General features: G+C 29.5%; 2 long non-coding RNA genes across 2 annotated transcripts in view; both read left to right on the forward strand.

Annotated features, from left to right (window-relative positions):
• The window catches only part of LOC122519491, a 33,942-nt gene extending 17,019 nt beyond the window's left edge, over nucleotides 1–16,923 (forward strand). The window contains exon 2 of the long non-coding RNA XR_006304302.1: nucleotides 16,761–16,923. This is a non-coding gene — a long non-coding RNA (uncharacterized LOC122519491). The remainder of the gene's footprint in view (nucleotides 1–16,760) is intronic.
• Nucleotides 14,350–15,856, forward strand: LOC122519488. The gene is made up of 2 exons (XR_006304298.1): nucleotides 14,350–14,606; nucleotides 15,776–15,856. It is a non-coding gene; the product is annotated as an uncharacterized LOC122519488 (long non-coding RNA).
• Nucleotides 16,924–17,929: the final 1,006 nt, after the last annotated feature.

Raw genomic sequence — 17,929 nt, forward strand, 5'->3', positions numbered from 1 at the left:
TTAAACAATAAAAAATTTTGCATGTCAATTTGTTTGATATTATATAATCTAAAATAATACCTTTTTTTTTTCCTATAATAACAATTATTATTTAAGTGTACTTGTCTCGTAAAAATAATATTAAAAATTTACTTTCTCTAATATTTCGAAATTACAGGAATTCGATTGGGATATTTTACATTAATTTCGATGTTACATGCGTAATAATATGCGTCAATATTAAAAAAAAGGTCGATTAATAAAAATTATATTATCTAGAAATCCATTTTTTAAAGAAATCAGCAACAAGTGTTTGCTGTGTTCGTGGAAACTGTTACGTTCTTAGTATAACACTACCTAAGGAAAATCTCTGAAAAGAGAATTTAACAAAGAAAGGAAAAAGAAAAAAGAATCCACTCACGAAGAAAAAAAAAACGAGAAGTGAACCCTCCAGAAAAATAGGGGGCCTGAACTAGGTCAAAGGTCTCGGTAGGTGCACATGCACTTTGTAGGCAGAATTCTACAGGTTGTTTGGGAATTTTCATGGTTCTATATAAATCCACCTTCCCTTATTCCTTTTAATTTAATTTCTTTACCACAATCATTATTCATTCTTATAGGACAAGGGTTCACAAAGTGTAACCTATAAATCCTAACAATTCGATTCCCGATGATCGCAGTTCATCCGTAGATTCGTGTTAATTCATAGAAATAATTTATACTTTTACGAACCCAAGAAAAATAAACTGTATAACACTTCATACTATAAAGAAACTATTGTTCGGTAAAAAACCAGACAAAAGAAATAATATTCTAAATTTTATACGACTCACGAGCAGTGTTCAGTAAAAAGTAATCAATATTATAATTAAAAGAACGATTATATATTTGGTCCGATCAATATAAATCTTTAACCCGTGTCTAACTTTTAAATCAATTTCAACGTATTTTTTCCATGAATCTTTTTATTTAGAAATTTACAATTAAACTAAAACTGAGGTTTTAGGTAAAACTATTGGCAATCCCCAATGCAATAAGGGAACTAACGTTTTCATATAACGTAAGTTCTGAGCAACGTTGATTCTACGAGCAGGGATACATGAATATCTTGATAGGAATTCGCAGTATACAACAGGTGTCTCAAAAAAGGAACGATTTATATTGAAAGGAAAGCATGTAGATATCTACATAGGCCATTCAAAGGCCCAAACTTCTGAAATTTGGTGACCAGGGGAGAAATTGACTACGGGTCATTAAAAACGCTGAATGAATCGATGGTGATAATTTTATTGCCATCTGATACCCGGGTTTTCGAGAAAAGGGTTAAAAAAGGGTAAAAATGAGTAAAAACAGGCCTTATCTTAGAATCTAGGCATTTAATCGAAAAAAGTTTCAACACAAAAGTTGTAGAGAATTAAAATTATTACATAAAAAAATTCTAAGGGTTATCTTTGTATTTGCAAAAATAAGCGAGAAATATTGGAAAAAAGATGGTAAAAATAATTGTAAGAGTGAGAAAGCAAGTCCCGCCTCTCAGTCGGCTTTTACACGCGAGCGTCCGTTTAGTCCAGTCAACGGACTGGAAAACTCAGCCGTTTCCTCGATCTCAGGGAAAGAAGGTGAACACTTGATATAAGGGTAAATAGACGACGCTGAATCGAATGGTGCTAAGTTTTTTGATCTGAGTGGTGCCGTTTTTGAGAAAAGGGTAAAAAAGGACAAAATTGGTGAAAAAATGGCTTTATCTTAGAATCTAGGCATTTAATCGAAAAACGTTTTCAAACAAAGTTGTAGAGAATTAAAATACTAAAAAATTGTTCTATGAGTTATCTTCGTATTTTTCAAAAATAAGCGAATAAAATTGGATTGAATGGGAAAAAATTGTAAGAGTGGGGGCAAGTCCCGCCTCTCAGTCGGCTTTTACACGCGAGCGGGCGTGTGCGTGCGAGCGTCCGTGTGCACTAAACACAAACGAAGGATCTTCGGCAATCTTCGGGACTCTCGGTCTTGAATGAAAGTGCGAGTGAGAGAACAAACCATAATTTCTCTCTTTTTATTTATCATGCGATAACGAGTATTATTGTCCTTGGCCATCGATTGTTGAGCGTTCTGATATTTCTCTTTTATTATTTTTTCTTTCGGTAGCAAGAATTTTACGTCTTGGCCATCGTGCGTCGAGCGTTTTGTATATCTATATATATCGGCGTATAAGCGCGGCATTTTTAAATCGAATCTTGATGCTATGGCACACCGTTTCTTTATTTATTGTCAAAAATAATGAACCTTGAGTAAAAAAAAAATAATTCATTTTAACAAAACTATTATTATTTAGTTGAGAGTAAAATAATGAATTAATTTTGTGTCTCGCCATAAAATTAATTAGAATAATTAATTGATATAAATTCTTTGCCTCACAAAAATTTATTTGTATATCAAATTGAATACGTATTCTCTTTAAGACGAAATTTAAAATTTAAATATTTTTCCTATTAAATTATGTATTTTATAAAATTTTAAATTACTGACTTTTTGTCTCGTAAAAATTTATTAGTGTATCAAATTAAATACATATTTGAAAAAGAAGAATTTGTATATCCACACATAAATTAATTCAAGATATATATGAAAGGATATTCTAAAAACGTGGAATTTATTTTTTTCTATACGTAATTTTAATTCATTTTTATTATGTTATAAGAAAACAGTAATGCATTCTGATTCATCTTCGAAGTCTTAAGAATTCTACGAAAAAAATTGAACAATTACCAAGTGGTGCGTTAGCGTAAGTAGTAACGTCTTCGCTTCTCGCGCTGGTTTATTAACGTTCGATTCTTCGTGGCGGAATTATTTTTTTTATAAGTTTTTCTATCCTTAGGTTATATAAATTATTTTACATTTCCTAATTTCTAATTATATATAGAAAAAAATTAAAATTATTACAAAAAAATTAAAAGCAATAAATTTTTTTACATCTTGCACAAATAAAGGAAGATTTATTACTTAAATTACAAATTCATCCTGTAATATCATCCTAAAAAATGTCTCGTTTCGGCACGTTAAAAATTAATTTTTTTATTTATTGGATATTATTTAATTTATAATTAGTAACTTTATTACTCGCGTAATAATGTTGATTTCTTAATAAATTTTATATCGTTAGTGCAAAATTTAAAAAAATCTGAGGTGGGACTCACTGACCGTCTCCTTGTTAAGGAAGAAAAACTTATAAAAAAAATAATTCCCCCAAAGAATCGAACGTTAAATACCCAGCGCGAGAAGCGAAGACGTTACTACTTACGCTAACGCACCACTTGATAATAGCTCAATTTATTTCATACAATTCTTAAGACTTCGAAGATGAATCAGAATGCATTACTTTTTCTTATACACAATAAAAATGAATTAAAATTATGTATAGACAAAAAATAAATTCCACGTTTTTAGAATATCCTTTCATATATATCTTGAATTAATTTTATGTGTGGTTATAAAATTCTTCTTTTTCAAATATGTATTTAATTTGATAAACTAATAAATTTTTACGAGACAAAAAGTCAGTAATTTAAAATTTTATAAAATACATAATTTAATAGGAAAAATATTTAAATTTTAAATTTCGTCTTAAAGAGAATACGTATTCAATTTGATATACAAATAAATTTTTGTGAGGCAAAGAATTTATATCAATTAATTATTCTAATTAATTTTATGGCGAGACACAAAATTAATTCATTATTTTTACTCTCAACTAAATAATAATAGTTTTTGTTAAAATGAATTATTTTTTTTTTACTCAAGGTTCATTATTTTTGACAATAAATAAAGAAACGGTGTGCCATAAGCATCAAGATTCGATTTAAAAATGCCGCGCTTATACGCCGATATAGATAGATATACAAAACGCTCGACGCACGATGGCCAAGACGTAAAATTTTGCTACCGAAAGAAAAAATATAAAAGAGAAATATCAGAACGCTCAACAATCGATGGCCAAGGACAATAATACTCGTTATCGCATGATAAATAAAAAGAGAGAAATATTGGTTTGTTCTCTCACTCGCACTTTCATTCAAGACCGAGAGTCCCGAAGATTGCCGAAGATCCTTCGTTTGTGTTTAGTGCACACGGACGCTCGCACGCACACTAGCCCGCTCGCGTGTAAAAGCCGACTGAGAGCGGGACTTGCTTCCCCACTCTTACAATTATTTTCCCATCTTCAATCCAATTTTATTCGCTTATTTTTGAAAATACGAAGATAACTCATAGAACATTTTTTATGATATTTTAATTCTCTACAACTTTTGTTTGAAACGTTTTTCGATTAAATGCCTAGATTCTAAGATAAAGCCATTTTTTACCAATTTTTGTCCTTTTTTACCCTTTTTCTCAAAAACGGCACCACTCAGATCAAAAAATTAGCACCATTCGATTCAGCGTCGTCTATTTACCCTTATATCAAGTTTTCACCTTCTTTCCTGAGATTTCCGGAAAACGGCCCCCGTTGACTGGACTATGTGTACTAATACACAAACGAAGGATCTTCGGTAATCTTCGGGTCTCTCGGCCTTGAATGCAAGTGCAACTGAAAGAAGAAACCGATATTTCTCTCTTTCTATTTGTTCATGCGATAACGAGTATTTTTGTTTTGGCCATCGATTGTTGAGCGTTCTGTATACGAGTGCGAGTGAGACAATAAACTGATATTTCTCTTTTTATATTTTTTCTTTCGGTAGCGAGAATTTTTCGTTTTGGCCATCGAGTTGCCCTGGTCACCAAATTTCAGAAGTTTGGCCCTTTTTGACTGGCCCTAATATGTCGGTATACATATTTGTGCTCTTATATTTACATAAAAGGTATATGTATGTGTCTGTGTTGTGTGTATGTGTGTGTGTGTGTATGCGTAAAGAAGAAAAGAGACACCTACGCTGTTCGTAAGATGAAATGGGACTCAAGGATTCCCCAAGGAGAGTCCCTTCTTCCTTCCTTTTTGAAGTTATACTTCTTTTGACGCGTTGGGGAAAATGTAATGGGGAGTGATTTTGTTCCTAGCGTCTGGAAAAACGACACCATGAAGTTTGTCGATATTTACGACGCGCGGCAAAGCGATTTCAAGTATACGGCACGAAGTTGTCTTCTTTTCTTCTTCCCCTTTTTTTCTCAAGCTTCTCAAGCTCTTCAATTTTCTCAATCCATGCAAATACTAATCGTACTCAGCGCTGCTTTACTTAAACGATCGAAGCGAGAACTAATGCTGTAACCGCGCCATGGCTGTTGACGCGTGAAGTAATTCGATATATCTCTTATATTTAGTGTGGACTGATATCTATATTTTGATATTTTCTTTTTCTTTTTTTTATTCTTTCTTATATATATAATAATAATTAATTTTTTTTTAAGTTATTTTTTGAAGTTATTTTTGAGGTTATTGAGGTTATATTCGTTTTGGTACGCAAAGAAGTATAACTTCTTACGTGCGTACATAAGTACACACACCAGTTTTTCTTTATCTTTCTTGCAACAACCTTCTTGTAGTTTTTAAAGGGTCCGATGAGCAGACAGAGAGAAAGAGAGAGAGCGAGAGAGAAAGAGAGTTTGAAAGGAAAATGCCAGATGTGTTTCTTATTGCGAGAAAATTTTTCTTATTTTTCTTTTTTATTTTTCTTTTTTAGAAATTTTTTTGTTTCGTTCTTTTTCTTTTTCTTTATCAAGATACCGAAGCTATTTTTCCATTCCCTTTTACGACACTTTTTAGTCCTCTCTCTTTCTTTCTCTCTCTTTTTTTCTTTCTTCCTTATCACTCTTCTTTTTTCTTCTCGCCTTTTTTCTTCAAACAACCAACCACTGTTCTCTTCTCTTGTATACAGGTCGAAGGATTAATGTTGCACGTGTTACCGCCCACAACTCTCATGGTCATACTAATTTCTTTCTCATAACGCCGATAATCACAATTTTTGCTAATCCATTATGGTTATTTTTTCTTTTGCGTTCGTGAAACTCTCGTAAAATTTCGTTAAACCTTCGTATTAGTTATTTCACAAGTTTTATTGTAAGAATAATTTTTTTATTCTTTTTTTTTTCTATTCTAAAAAAAATATTTCTTTTACCAACACACAATCTTTTCTCAATTAATAAAATGAGATTAAAAAAAAACGAATAATTAAATAAACGAAGAGCTCTCTATTTTTTTCGCGTTTATTTTCTTTTTATATTAATTATTTTCGAAGGAAAAAACAATTAATTCCTTCAAATTAATGGATAACCTTTTGCTTGGAACATCAAATACAATCATACAAAAAAATATACAGTGCAATATGTAGTCAAGTATATTAAAACGAAAACAAATTTCAATCTTATAGTTCATGTAAATGCATATATTTATTTATAATTAATTGAAGTATGTATTATACTATTTTCTTTTATGTATAATTATTTCACAGTTTAGCTGGTCATTTAACGAATTAACGAATTTCAATACAAGTAACACTAACATATATATATATATGTTCATGTATAAATACAGAGTAGGTCTCTCAAAATTCGAGGTCGCGCATTGTGCACGTTTTATTAAGCTCAACGCCGTGTTTCTAAGTTCCCCATGCGTATCAGAGCTTTATTTTCGGATTTCTCAAAGCTTCTACGTAGAGTCGAATATACACCCGTATTCACTAACACAATTTCACGTATACACTCATGCTTCGACGTTTAACGAGAATTCATAGAAATCTGAAAACGTTACACCGGAACTTGCGGTTTCTGAACGTTGAATGATCTCTCTTTTACTTCCCTTCTTTGTTTCTATTTTCTTTTTTTTTGTTCATTTAATCAATAAATACAATATATACATATATATGCATATGCAGTTATCTTATATTTGAGGAAGTGTGGTTATCAAAAATTCCCCCCTGTCCCAGAAAATTATAATTAATTTTAAAACGTAATTTAAGAAATTTTTTTGTTCTATTAATTCGTGTTAATCATTTTAATATGGAAAATTTCAAGCTTTTCACACATTTTATGGGTTTTGATTTAATTACGATTAATTTCGTCGTTCAATGTTGAGAAATAATATCGAGATCGAAGTTTTTAAATATTCCTATTAAAAGAAAAAACAAAGGAAAAAGAAAAAATATTCGTGTCATGGTTGAAAATGAAAAGAGTTGTCGGTAAAACGTTCGAGGATAAAAGATTTGCTATACCGAATTTATCTTTTCTGCTCATCTACCTTTTCCAACTGGCTAAATTTTTGAAATTTTTGAATTGTTTCCTAAAATATAGGAATAGAATATGAGAGCTGGCTAAAATAAATTTAATTCATCTATATCGACTGATCCCTCTTTCAGAGATGAAAAAAAGAAAAAGGTTTTATTTGTCATTCCTAGGTACCTGTTCCTTTCTTTTCATAAAAGAAAAATATTTCTACCTAATGCTAAAACGTATCCTGCCTTTTGTAATTTTTCCTTTGACCGTCCCTTCCAAAAAACACGAACTTTAGGATACAATGGTCTAAAGTTCTTATCGTTTCGGAACATCTAACGAAAATAGAACCTTTTTTTCCTTTTTTCTTTGGACAGCACCACATCGCGTTTTTTCATAGAAAAAAAAATATATATATATATATATATATATATATATATTATATATATATCGTAAGAAGTTTTTCACGGTAATTATTTACATTGATTCGAAATATTGGTTGCTAGGACAAATGAATTCCTTAATTTCTATTTTTTTTTCAATCCTTTCTCCTCCCCCTCTTCATTTTGTTTTTACGAGAAACATATTTAAACGCGTTTCATGTTCATTTATAATTAAGAAAAATCGGTTATAGGGATACAACCTTTCTTTCTCACGACTTCAACGTATTCTAGGGGACCGTTATGGGACCTGCAAAGTCTTTAACATGGGGGTGTGTAAAACCCTCTTTTCACATGTGGCTCCTGTAAAAAAAAAGAAAGAACAAGAATGAAAAAAAAGGATGCGTAAAAGGAACCGTTACAGAGATCATCTTCTAATTCTCGTCTCTCTCTCTCTCTTTTTCTCTTTCTCTTTCGTAGCACAATGAAAAAATTTAATTATTATTATTAACGGTTTGCGATGAAATTATCTTTGGTTCTCTTTTTTTGCTTTTTTCTTTCTTTCTTTCTTTCTCTACGATTAACCAAGATATTATTTCCCTACTTTCACTTTATCTTTACATCAATTTCTATTTCTGCCTCTTTTTTTCTTTATTTTTCTCTTTTAATTTTTTTTTTCTTAGAGTGAAAGTTCTACAACGAAGATATTTTTAATTATTATTTATCTAGATACATTTAATATCATTTTTTGGATGAATTCATACGCGTGATTATCTTAACAAGTCAGTTAAATTTTATTAACCGACCGATTTATTTTCATTTTATTAAATTTTCATTTTTAATTTATTCGATTATAGTAATTTAATTAGATTAGTATAATATATAAATGATATTTTTGAAAAAGAACAAAAAATATAAATATCTTTTCTTATTTTTTTTTTCATTTAATTAACATAAGTATCGTACAAAAAGGTCACGAGCGAATAGATGTAAAATGATTGAAAAATGGTGGAACGATGGATGAGCAGCGAAGTGAATCGGTAAAGATAACTCGTAACTCTTTCATCTGTCTTATATAACGGATAATTTAACATCAATGAGTATTAATTATCATCCTAGGATTTCCTTGAGATTTTCTTTGCGATATTCTAACAAATACTTTTCCGTACATTTTTCGTGTCATTCTAACATCGTTTCACGTTGGAAATCTTAACGATTCAAACTAATCTGCGTAATCTTGAAGCCCCCAGGATCATCGATTTTTCTATATATATATTGGAAATTTTTATAATATATTTAAGTTTTCTGACCGACAGATGGATTTACTATAAAGCAGGATGAAAAATGGGAATTTAAGATCTGTCAGATACGGCGAAACTACCTTCCCATAAATACGTATAGTATAATAGGCCCAATTTTCACATCGGTTGAAAGCCGATTTGCTTTTCAAGAAAAAAGAAACAAATTAAAATATGCACCACGTTTCGGCGATTAATTTGGGGTTTTTTCTTGGATTATTTCCAATACATATTAATTAAACGTTATTTTATTTGGATTGAACAAAAATAGCATATACGAGACAATACACGTATTAATGTTTTGATATTAAATAATAAAACTAATAATAAATCAAATTAGACGATATTTCTTTTTCCTATAATGCTTAATACTACCGTTAATAATTAATTTTATAACAATTACGATTCGTTGTTATTTTAATTATGACATCATGCTCGATCAGAAAAAAATATAATACATAAATACATTTATATTGATAATATACGATACACGCACACTCTGTTATCTTTAACATTTTTTTTTCTTTTGTTTTTCTCTTTTTCTTGTCTTACCGTACCGAGATAATATTTATTGAAAAGAAATAACGATTATTTTATCTCTTTTCGCGTATTTTTTTTCTTTTCTTTTCAAGAAATTTTCTCCATACGATCGTGTTTCTTATTTCGATATACGTATCGATACCTCGTTCCCGATCGACTAGTGTTAAATATATTCCGTATTCGGTCATACATATGTAAGAAAACGTTTAACCCATATTCCTTTGCGCCGCCACGGTTTTGTATAAACTCGCGAAATTGTTCTTGCTACTTCGAATTCGTCGACAAAACCGTATTTGACTTTTTAAGAAGCGAAAGTTTCCCCCTCCCTGACCCTCCCAATTATTTTCTTAACCCCTTGCATTTCGATCAAAAAGAAAGAAAGACGCTTACCCATTCATAGAAATCGTATGAAAAATAATAATATTAATAAAAATCAAGGGTTTTATCATTTTATAATTTCGTATTCAATTTTATTTGTAAAAAAATTGAACGTTTGATATTAAAACCTTCTGTGACGGTGGTGGGGGGAAGGAAGTGGGGGGGGGAAGTTTAATTGTAAATTAAATACAACATTGTGTGTATCACATTTGCAATTTTTTATTTTATATTTAATTCTTAATTCTTTTTTTTATTTTATTTTTTTCACAAAGAAAATCAATCGATATTTTGTAATGGTATCGTATTTTACTATTTATATTTTAATTTATCTTATTAATTTTATTTTCTGAAAATTAAACGAAATGTACGATGCAAGAAAAGAGTGTTTTAATTTATTATATTTAATATAATATTTATTATAAATTTATAATGTGTTTTTTTAATATAAACAAGCTTTGTCATGTTTTTTCAAATATTTCATTCACTCGTTTGTCATAAAGAAAAATAATTGTTATTGCTTTAAAATACCTTTTTCTCATTTTTCCAAAACTTCAATCGAATAATATTATACTTATGTATATTATTATAAAAAAAAATATATATATCGAAAGATCTCGAATTAGAAAAAAGAAAAAAAGAAAAAAAAGGAAAGAGTAAAGGGGATAAACTTCTCGCAGTTGGTCAAACAAGGAGTTCTTTGTGAGGCTTTGTGGAAAGAGAACGTTTATTGGAGTTTCTAATTCGGCAACGGAAGTGGCCGAAGGGCACCCGCGAAAACAGATCTTCGGGATTAAAATAGTTACTTCTGTATATAAAGTAGTATGCGATCACGCAGCGAGATCCTCCCTATTAGCAATAATAATAATAATAATAATAATAATAATAATAATAATAATAATAATAGTAATAGTAATAATAATTAACATCTTCTGACGAATGGAAATTAATCGATCATTCGATGTTTCCTGTCTACACTTTCCTTTATTTTTTTTATTTTGGTTTGTATTTTTTTGTAATACTTTACCATTCAATTTTATTTTTTATTTTAATATATTTTTATTTTTTACATTATTATTTCCAATTCACTATAGTTAACATAAATTTAATCGTAAAAACAAGCTTACTTCTTTAAATTGTATTTTTTTTTTTAAATCTATATCAATGTTATCATAGAAATATAATATTTTGTTTAATATTTTAAAATTAAAAATAATACGAAATTTGTATAATAGATTTTATATTACAAATTTATTATTCGTAATGTCGACTCTAATCATAAGTCGAAATTAACATTATATTAAAAACAAATTTCGTCGACAGATGTTCGACATGTGTTATGTTAAAATAGTGGAAAAATGAAAAAGAAATAAAAAAAAAATCGAATATTTTTTTCATTACCATAATCAATAATACGATAAAAAAAACTGTCTCTATGTATCATCTTATTTCTAACGGGACAGAATGATACATTTTGATCCTAGATCTTATTACCTAACTCATTGTTAGATCTCATTTTAATAATCATTTACAAATGTATACTAACTTATACGTTTCTCGAATATGATTAAGTTAGGGTGGATGAGATGGGGGAGGGGGGTTAGAAAGGATTATTTATCGAATTTCAATTCCAATCGTAATTATAAATAGAGAATTTCTTGTTGTTATCTATATAATTTAAAATTACAACGTTTTTTGGTTTCGTGAACATCAACATGTTATCAACGGAACAACTGATTTCTTTTTTTTTTAATTCTTTTTTTTTCTTTTTTTATTATTCTTTTTTCTTTTATTTTTTTCTTTAACGATAATCGATAACGAAAACGTCCTGTCTTGTCGTGCAGCATCCTCTCTCTCGTCTCTTTTATCGTTTACAGAAGTCAGGTCACTGTAGAGGTTATCTCCAGTATGGATAAACCATATAAAGGCCTTTGAATTATGGCGTGGAAAGAAAGAGTAAACTGAAAAGAGAGAGAATATTTTTTATAATATTTTATTATATTATATAATCCAACTTAACTATTATTAACGTGATGCAACTAGTATAGTCCCAGTTTTATATTTGTTATATTTAATAATTTAACTTAAATCAATAGTTTATTTTTAAATTAACGCAAACAGACATACGTACACATACACAATGCAATCAGTTACGTTTAACACGTCTTCCATTAAATATCCAATAAAAAAAAATATAATACATATATAATTAAAATAAAATATAAATATTAAATATTTTAATGCCCTCCCCCTGTAAAAAGGAGGGGAGAATAATAAATATAATATTTAAAGTAAATCGTTAAATGAATTTTTGTCTATATTTTTATTTAGTCAGTCCACTGTTAATAATTATTGGTCACAATATTATTAATATTAAAAAAAATATTATTTATGGAAAGAAACTCTTATGTTTTCAATTTTGTGCCACCTCAGTTGGCGGATGTGGATGGCTCAAATAACGAAAAGGAATATGATTTCAACACAAAACACATATTACCAACTGAGTGGACCACCAATATTACCGAATGTTGACAAATGGTGGGGATGGCAACATGCCATCCCGACTTTTTTTTTCTATTATTTTTTTTTTATTTTATTTTGTTTTTTGTTTAATCGTAAAAGATAATAATTTTTATATTCAATCCAGAAATTCAATATATAAATATAATATACATTTTGTGTGAAAAAATGGTAATATTAGAGTTACATTCGGTTTTATAGTAAATCATTTTAAACCTTTGCACTCGAGCGGCGCCGATACGGCGCCCGGCTGATTTCAAATATGAACTCAAGCAGCGCTGCTGCAGCACCCGAGTTATTTTAAATCTTAAATCAAGCGACTTAGCAAAACGGCACAAAAAGGGACTGCAAGGTTTGTTCTAACCGTAACACGCCTGGAGGTAAACGGGAAATTTCGTATTACTGTGATACGTGTCCTGATAAACCAAGAATGCATCTTGACTATTGTTTCAATAAATATCACACCAAAACTAATTACAGAGTGTAGTATTTATCAAAGTTTGTTTTTTTTCGACATATAAATGAATAAACTGATGATATTTTATTATTTCTATACGCTTGTTTGTTTATAAATGTTTTTAAAGTACCTGTAAAATGTCTACTTAATTTTCGAAAAAGAGTTCGAAATCGTCTCGAGTTGCTGATTCGCGCAAGTGAAAAAGGCCTCGAGTGCAAAGGGTTAATAGTAATTTTATGATTTACTTTCTAATGTAAATAATTTGTGATAATAAAATATATGATGTCAATGATTCAGCCGTTCGTTCGGAAAAATATTGTAGCGTCACTCGAATCCGTATAAAAGGGAAAGTAAAAGAAAAAAAAACATTTACATAATATTTAATTAAATATTTTAATATCTCTCTCTCTCTCTCTCTTCGAATGAAAGATTTTAAATTAAATTATTATACGTAACGCAATCAGTAATTTATTATTAATATTTTGTCTTCTTCATTGATTAATAATGACATTTATTTCTTTTTTGTAATTCATAGTATTCTACAATTATGCATACGATGTTCACAATTTTACCAAAGCTAACGTTATTCATTTGGTTTTAATAATTTCAAATAATTTAATTTAAAGGGACGGTGAATATACTAACTAGAATTAAATAAAAAAGAAAGAAAAAGATCGTAAATAACAATTGATATTCATTAACATTCACTTTAAAAGTTAGCCAAAGTACTAGCAAAGTACAAAGAAGGGAAGGTGTATTAAGATTTTGCTTTTCAAGCCCACCCGGCGTTTTCAATGTTCGATCGTGCATGACGATCACTTCAGTTTCACCAACGGTATTCCATATATATCTATATAGACTTATGGCATCTATGTATACTATATATATATATCTTTCTCGCTCTTTCTCTTTTTCTATCTTTCTATCTCCTACTACCTCTTACCGAAACCGACAAACACGCTATACGGAAATGTACGGATAATTGGTAACGGTCGACAATTTTACCACGAGATTCTTCTTAATGTTGGCAACGATAATAAAAGCGAGGACAGTGTAGTTTTTGCAATCGTTTGGGGTGAACGAATTTTTTATTAAAAAAGCAGCTCCGACGTGTCTGTTAATTACATTTGCTCGAACTCCCGTAACTTCGTTTAATGACTATTATTTCTCCTTTATCAATGCGACTCGTTAACTAAAAACTTCGAATATGTTTATTAAATGTCTGTTTATAATATAAAAACGATATAAAAATAAAATATAGATAATGAAAAAAAAGCTATAAAATTGTAATTAGAAATCGAACGACGATGTCAATTCTTTATATAATGATTCAAGAAACAAATTTGATTTGAAATTAATCGTTAAAAATTTGATTACACGATTTATCTTGCAACATGAATAATTATAATCATGAAATAATTATATTCAATTCGTAGATTCAATATTTTTCATTTTTTTTTTCTTTTTTAATTTAAGTCACTTTTATCAACAATAATTACTGGCATAATTACATTATAATTATATTATGACTTCAAGAAGGAGAAAAACAAAAAAATATTACTTAAGATGAACGAAAGTGAGAGCTTATATTTCAAATTTGTTTGAAGCCTAACCGGTAGTCCCTGAATAGCTCAGGCAGTAGAGGCTTTGCTCTCGACTACTAACGTCGAAGGATCGAATCCCAGCAAGAGTCTATGGCGCTATGGGCCGCCCGTACCCTTGGTAAAGCTCTGGGAGAGAAAAATGTGTTCCTCAAAATATTGAGAAGTTCCCATTTACAAAGCGTTGGCTGCGTTACGCTGCATGCAATTTGGATAATTGGTGTAAATAACGAGTGTAGCTAACGAGTAAGCAAGTAGTAAGGTCATCACGAAGGACCACAACAAGCAGAATAAGCACGTCGTAATGCGGTCCGTAAGGGTGTTTTCGCCTTCCTATCTGTGAGCTCGCCAATAAAAAAAATTGGATGGCACTGAGGTGTCATCCTTTTTTTTTTTAATTTAAGAGATAACTATAATAATTTTAATTTCTATTTAATAATGAAGTCGTCACAAATTTTTTATTACAAATTTTTATTTTTATTTTTTTTTTAATAATTTTCTGGTTATGCACGTCGTGATAAATCGGAAGCTAATGCATTTGATTGTTAGAAAAATTATTCGGCAGATAATACTGAAATATTCCGAATAAATATATCCATATTTTGATCTATGTTTTATCAATATTTTAAAAAAAAAATATATATATATATATATTTATAAGTGGGCATGTGCTCTCTGATCAGTCTAATATCATGGTGGCATCTATTAGGGTGGCACATCGGTACCATCTTTTTTCTTCTTTTCATTTAAGAAACAATAATAATAATAATATTTGTATGATCTATTAAACAATAACTTATAACTATATTAAAAATCTAATTTTTTAAAGATCAACCAGCAAAATGACACAGTCACTAAATGGATGGATGACTCGTTCGAAAAAAAAACTGTTTGCCAGATAAAGACAAAATAAAAAACTCTGTAATTGTATCAAATTGTTAATAGAGAAATAACACGAACCCCTAAGAGGAAGAAACAATAAAAAAAACATATTTATAAAATATTTGATTAAATATTTTTTTATATTCGAATTTTTTTATTTTATTTATTTTTTTTTTAATCATCTGGCATAAGTAATAACTGTAAACACAATTATATTATAATTATATTATGACTTGAGGGGGAGAGAAAAAACAAAAATATTATTTATGATGAATGAGAGTGAGAGCTTATATTTCAAATTCGTTTGAAGCCTAACCGGTAGTCCCTGAATAGCTCAGGCAGTAGAGGCTTTGCTCTCGACTACTAACGTCGAAGGATCGAATCCCAGCAGGGTCTATGGCTATGGGCCGCCCGTACACTTGGTAAAGCACTGGGAGAGAAAAATGTGTTCCTCAAAATATTGAGAAGTTTCCCATTTACAAAGCGTGAGCTCGTTACGCTGCATGCAATGTGGATATTGGTGCAAATAACGAGTAAGCGAGTAGTAAGGTCATCACGAAGGACCACAACAAGCAGAATAAGCACGTCGTAACGCGGTGTAAGGTTTTCGCCTTCCTATCTGTGAGGTCGCCAATAGAAAAAATTGGATGGCACTGAGGTGTCATCCTTTTTTTTTTTAATTTAAGAGATAACTATAATAATTTAAATTTCTATTTAATAATGAAGTCGTCACAAATTTTTTATTACAAATTTTTATTTTTATTTTATTTTTAATAATTTTCTGGTTATGCACGTCGTGATAAATCAGAAGCTAATGCATTTGATTGTTAGAAAAATTATTCGGCAGATAATATTGAAATATTCCGAGTAAATATATCCATATTTTGATCTATGTTTTATCAATATTATAAATAAATAAATATATATATATATATTTATAAATGGGCATGTACTCTCTGATCAATCTAATATCATGGAATTTTAAGAATATATTTAATTTTTTCTTGTTACGTAAAGTGAAAACTAGTTCGTTCATTCTGATACAAATAAAAAAGAGGAAAAAAAATATTATTTATAATAAATAAGAGAGAGCTTATATTTCAAATTCGTTTAAAGCCTTACTGGTAGTCCCTGAATAGCTCAGTCAGTAAAGACCAATTCCTTTTGGTTGTGTGCACTTGGAAAACTCATGATCCAAATAGGGTTTTAGAAAATAAGAAACAGCGTGAGTTTAGTTACGTATTATTCATTAAATTGATGCATATAACGAGCGCAACATGAAATACAAATTAGGCCAGTTGGATTTTGGTGCAATTCACTGACATTTTCTGATACGTCGAAGATAATATGCTCTACGTATTTGAACTTGAAAGAATTAATGGGACGGCACTTCGGTGCTATCTTTTTCTTCTTCATTTTTTTTTTTAATTTTTTTCTTTTCATTTAAGAGCAATAATAATAATAATAATAATTGTATTTTCTTTTTAACAATGTGTGTGACTTATAACCATATTGAAAATTTAATTTTTTAAAGATCTACCAGCGAAATGACACGGTTACTACATGGATTGGTGGCCCAGTTGGAAAATAATCCGTTTGCCGTTGACTCCAGATAAAGATAAAATAAAAAAACTCTTTAGTTGTATCGAAGTGTTAATGGAGAAATGACACGAACTCTTAAAAAAGAGAGAGAGAAAGAGAGAGAGAGAGAAAGAATAGGAAAACAAATGTTTTACAAAATATTTGATTAAATAATTGTTTATATTCGAATATAAATTCAATTCTTTCTAAGAATTTTAAGTAATTTTTGCTGACGTGATATATTGGATATAAATTTATATCCGAACTAAAAGATTTTATATTAAATCGATTATTTATTATTAACATATTTTCACGTCGTATAAATTTCTTCTAAATCGTGTAAAATAGAGAGAAAAAAAACAAGAGAAAATATTCTTATTATAATAATATGTATTATATTATATATACATTATTTTATCGTATCGTTTGTCGTAGAATGAGGAAAAAAAAGTTCTAGAGAGAGTAGTTTATAAAAGAATTAGTTTTCGGGCCGATACACGTAGAGAGAAAGGGAAAGTCAATCGAGTGAAAGAGAGAGAAAAAGAGAGAGAGAAAGAGAGAGTCGCTAACCTCGATAGTTTTGCCTTTGTTTATCTCGCAAACACTTCTCTTACGTGGCCGAGAGAGTAGTTATGTACGGCCTTAAACCCGTATCCACTGACGACCTTCGATTTCTTTTCCGAGTCATCATTTCCGGTTGATTCCATTTGATTAATTTGTTTTTTTTTAATTTTTTTTTGTATTTTCTATTTTTTTACAAAATTTCTCATCATTTTTCACAAATGACATTTTCGAGTATTATATTAATATTATTATTGTCACTTTTTAGAATTTTTATGAAATCGGTGTGCATCGTTGTGTTTCCATTGTGAAATTGCAAAAAATTTAAAAATAAATATTTCATCATTTAAGATATAACTGTGTTGAACAATACAATCTCGAAGTAAATACGAACAATAAACTCGAGACTCTATAATACGATAGGTCTGAATTTTTGGGGGTAGTCACACCCCTCGTAATCATCCTGAGGGATTCGCAAAGGGGGAAGGGTAAACAAAATGGAGTCAGGAACATGGAGCTTGGATGTATCTCGTTCGAAGGCGTGGTGAAAAAAAAATAAAA

The sequence above is a fragment of the Polistes fuscatus genome, unplaced genomic scaffold (assembly GCF_010416935.1).
Source record: "Polistes fuscatus isolate 324 unplaced genomic scaffold, CU_Pfus_HIC Scaffold3, whole genome shotgun sequence".
Classification (NCBI taxonomy): domain Eukaryota; kingdom Metazoa; phylum Arthropoda; class Insecta; order Hymenoptera; family Vespidae; genus Polistes; species Polistes fuscatus.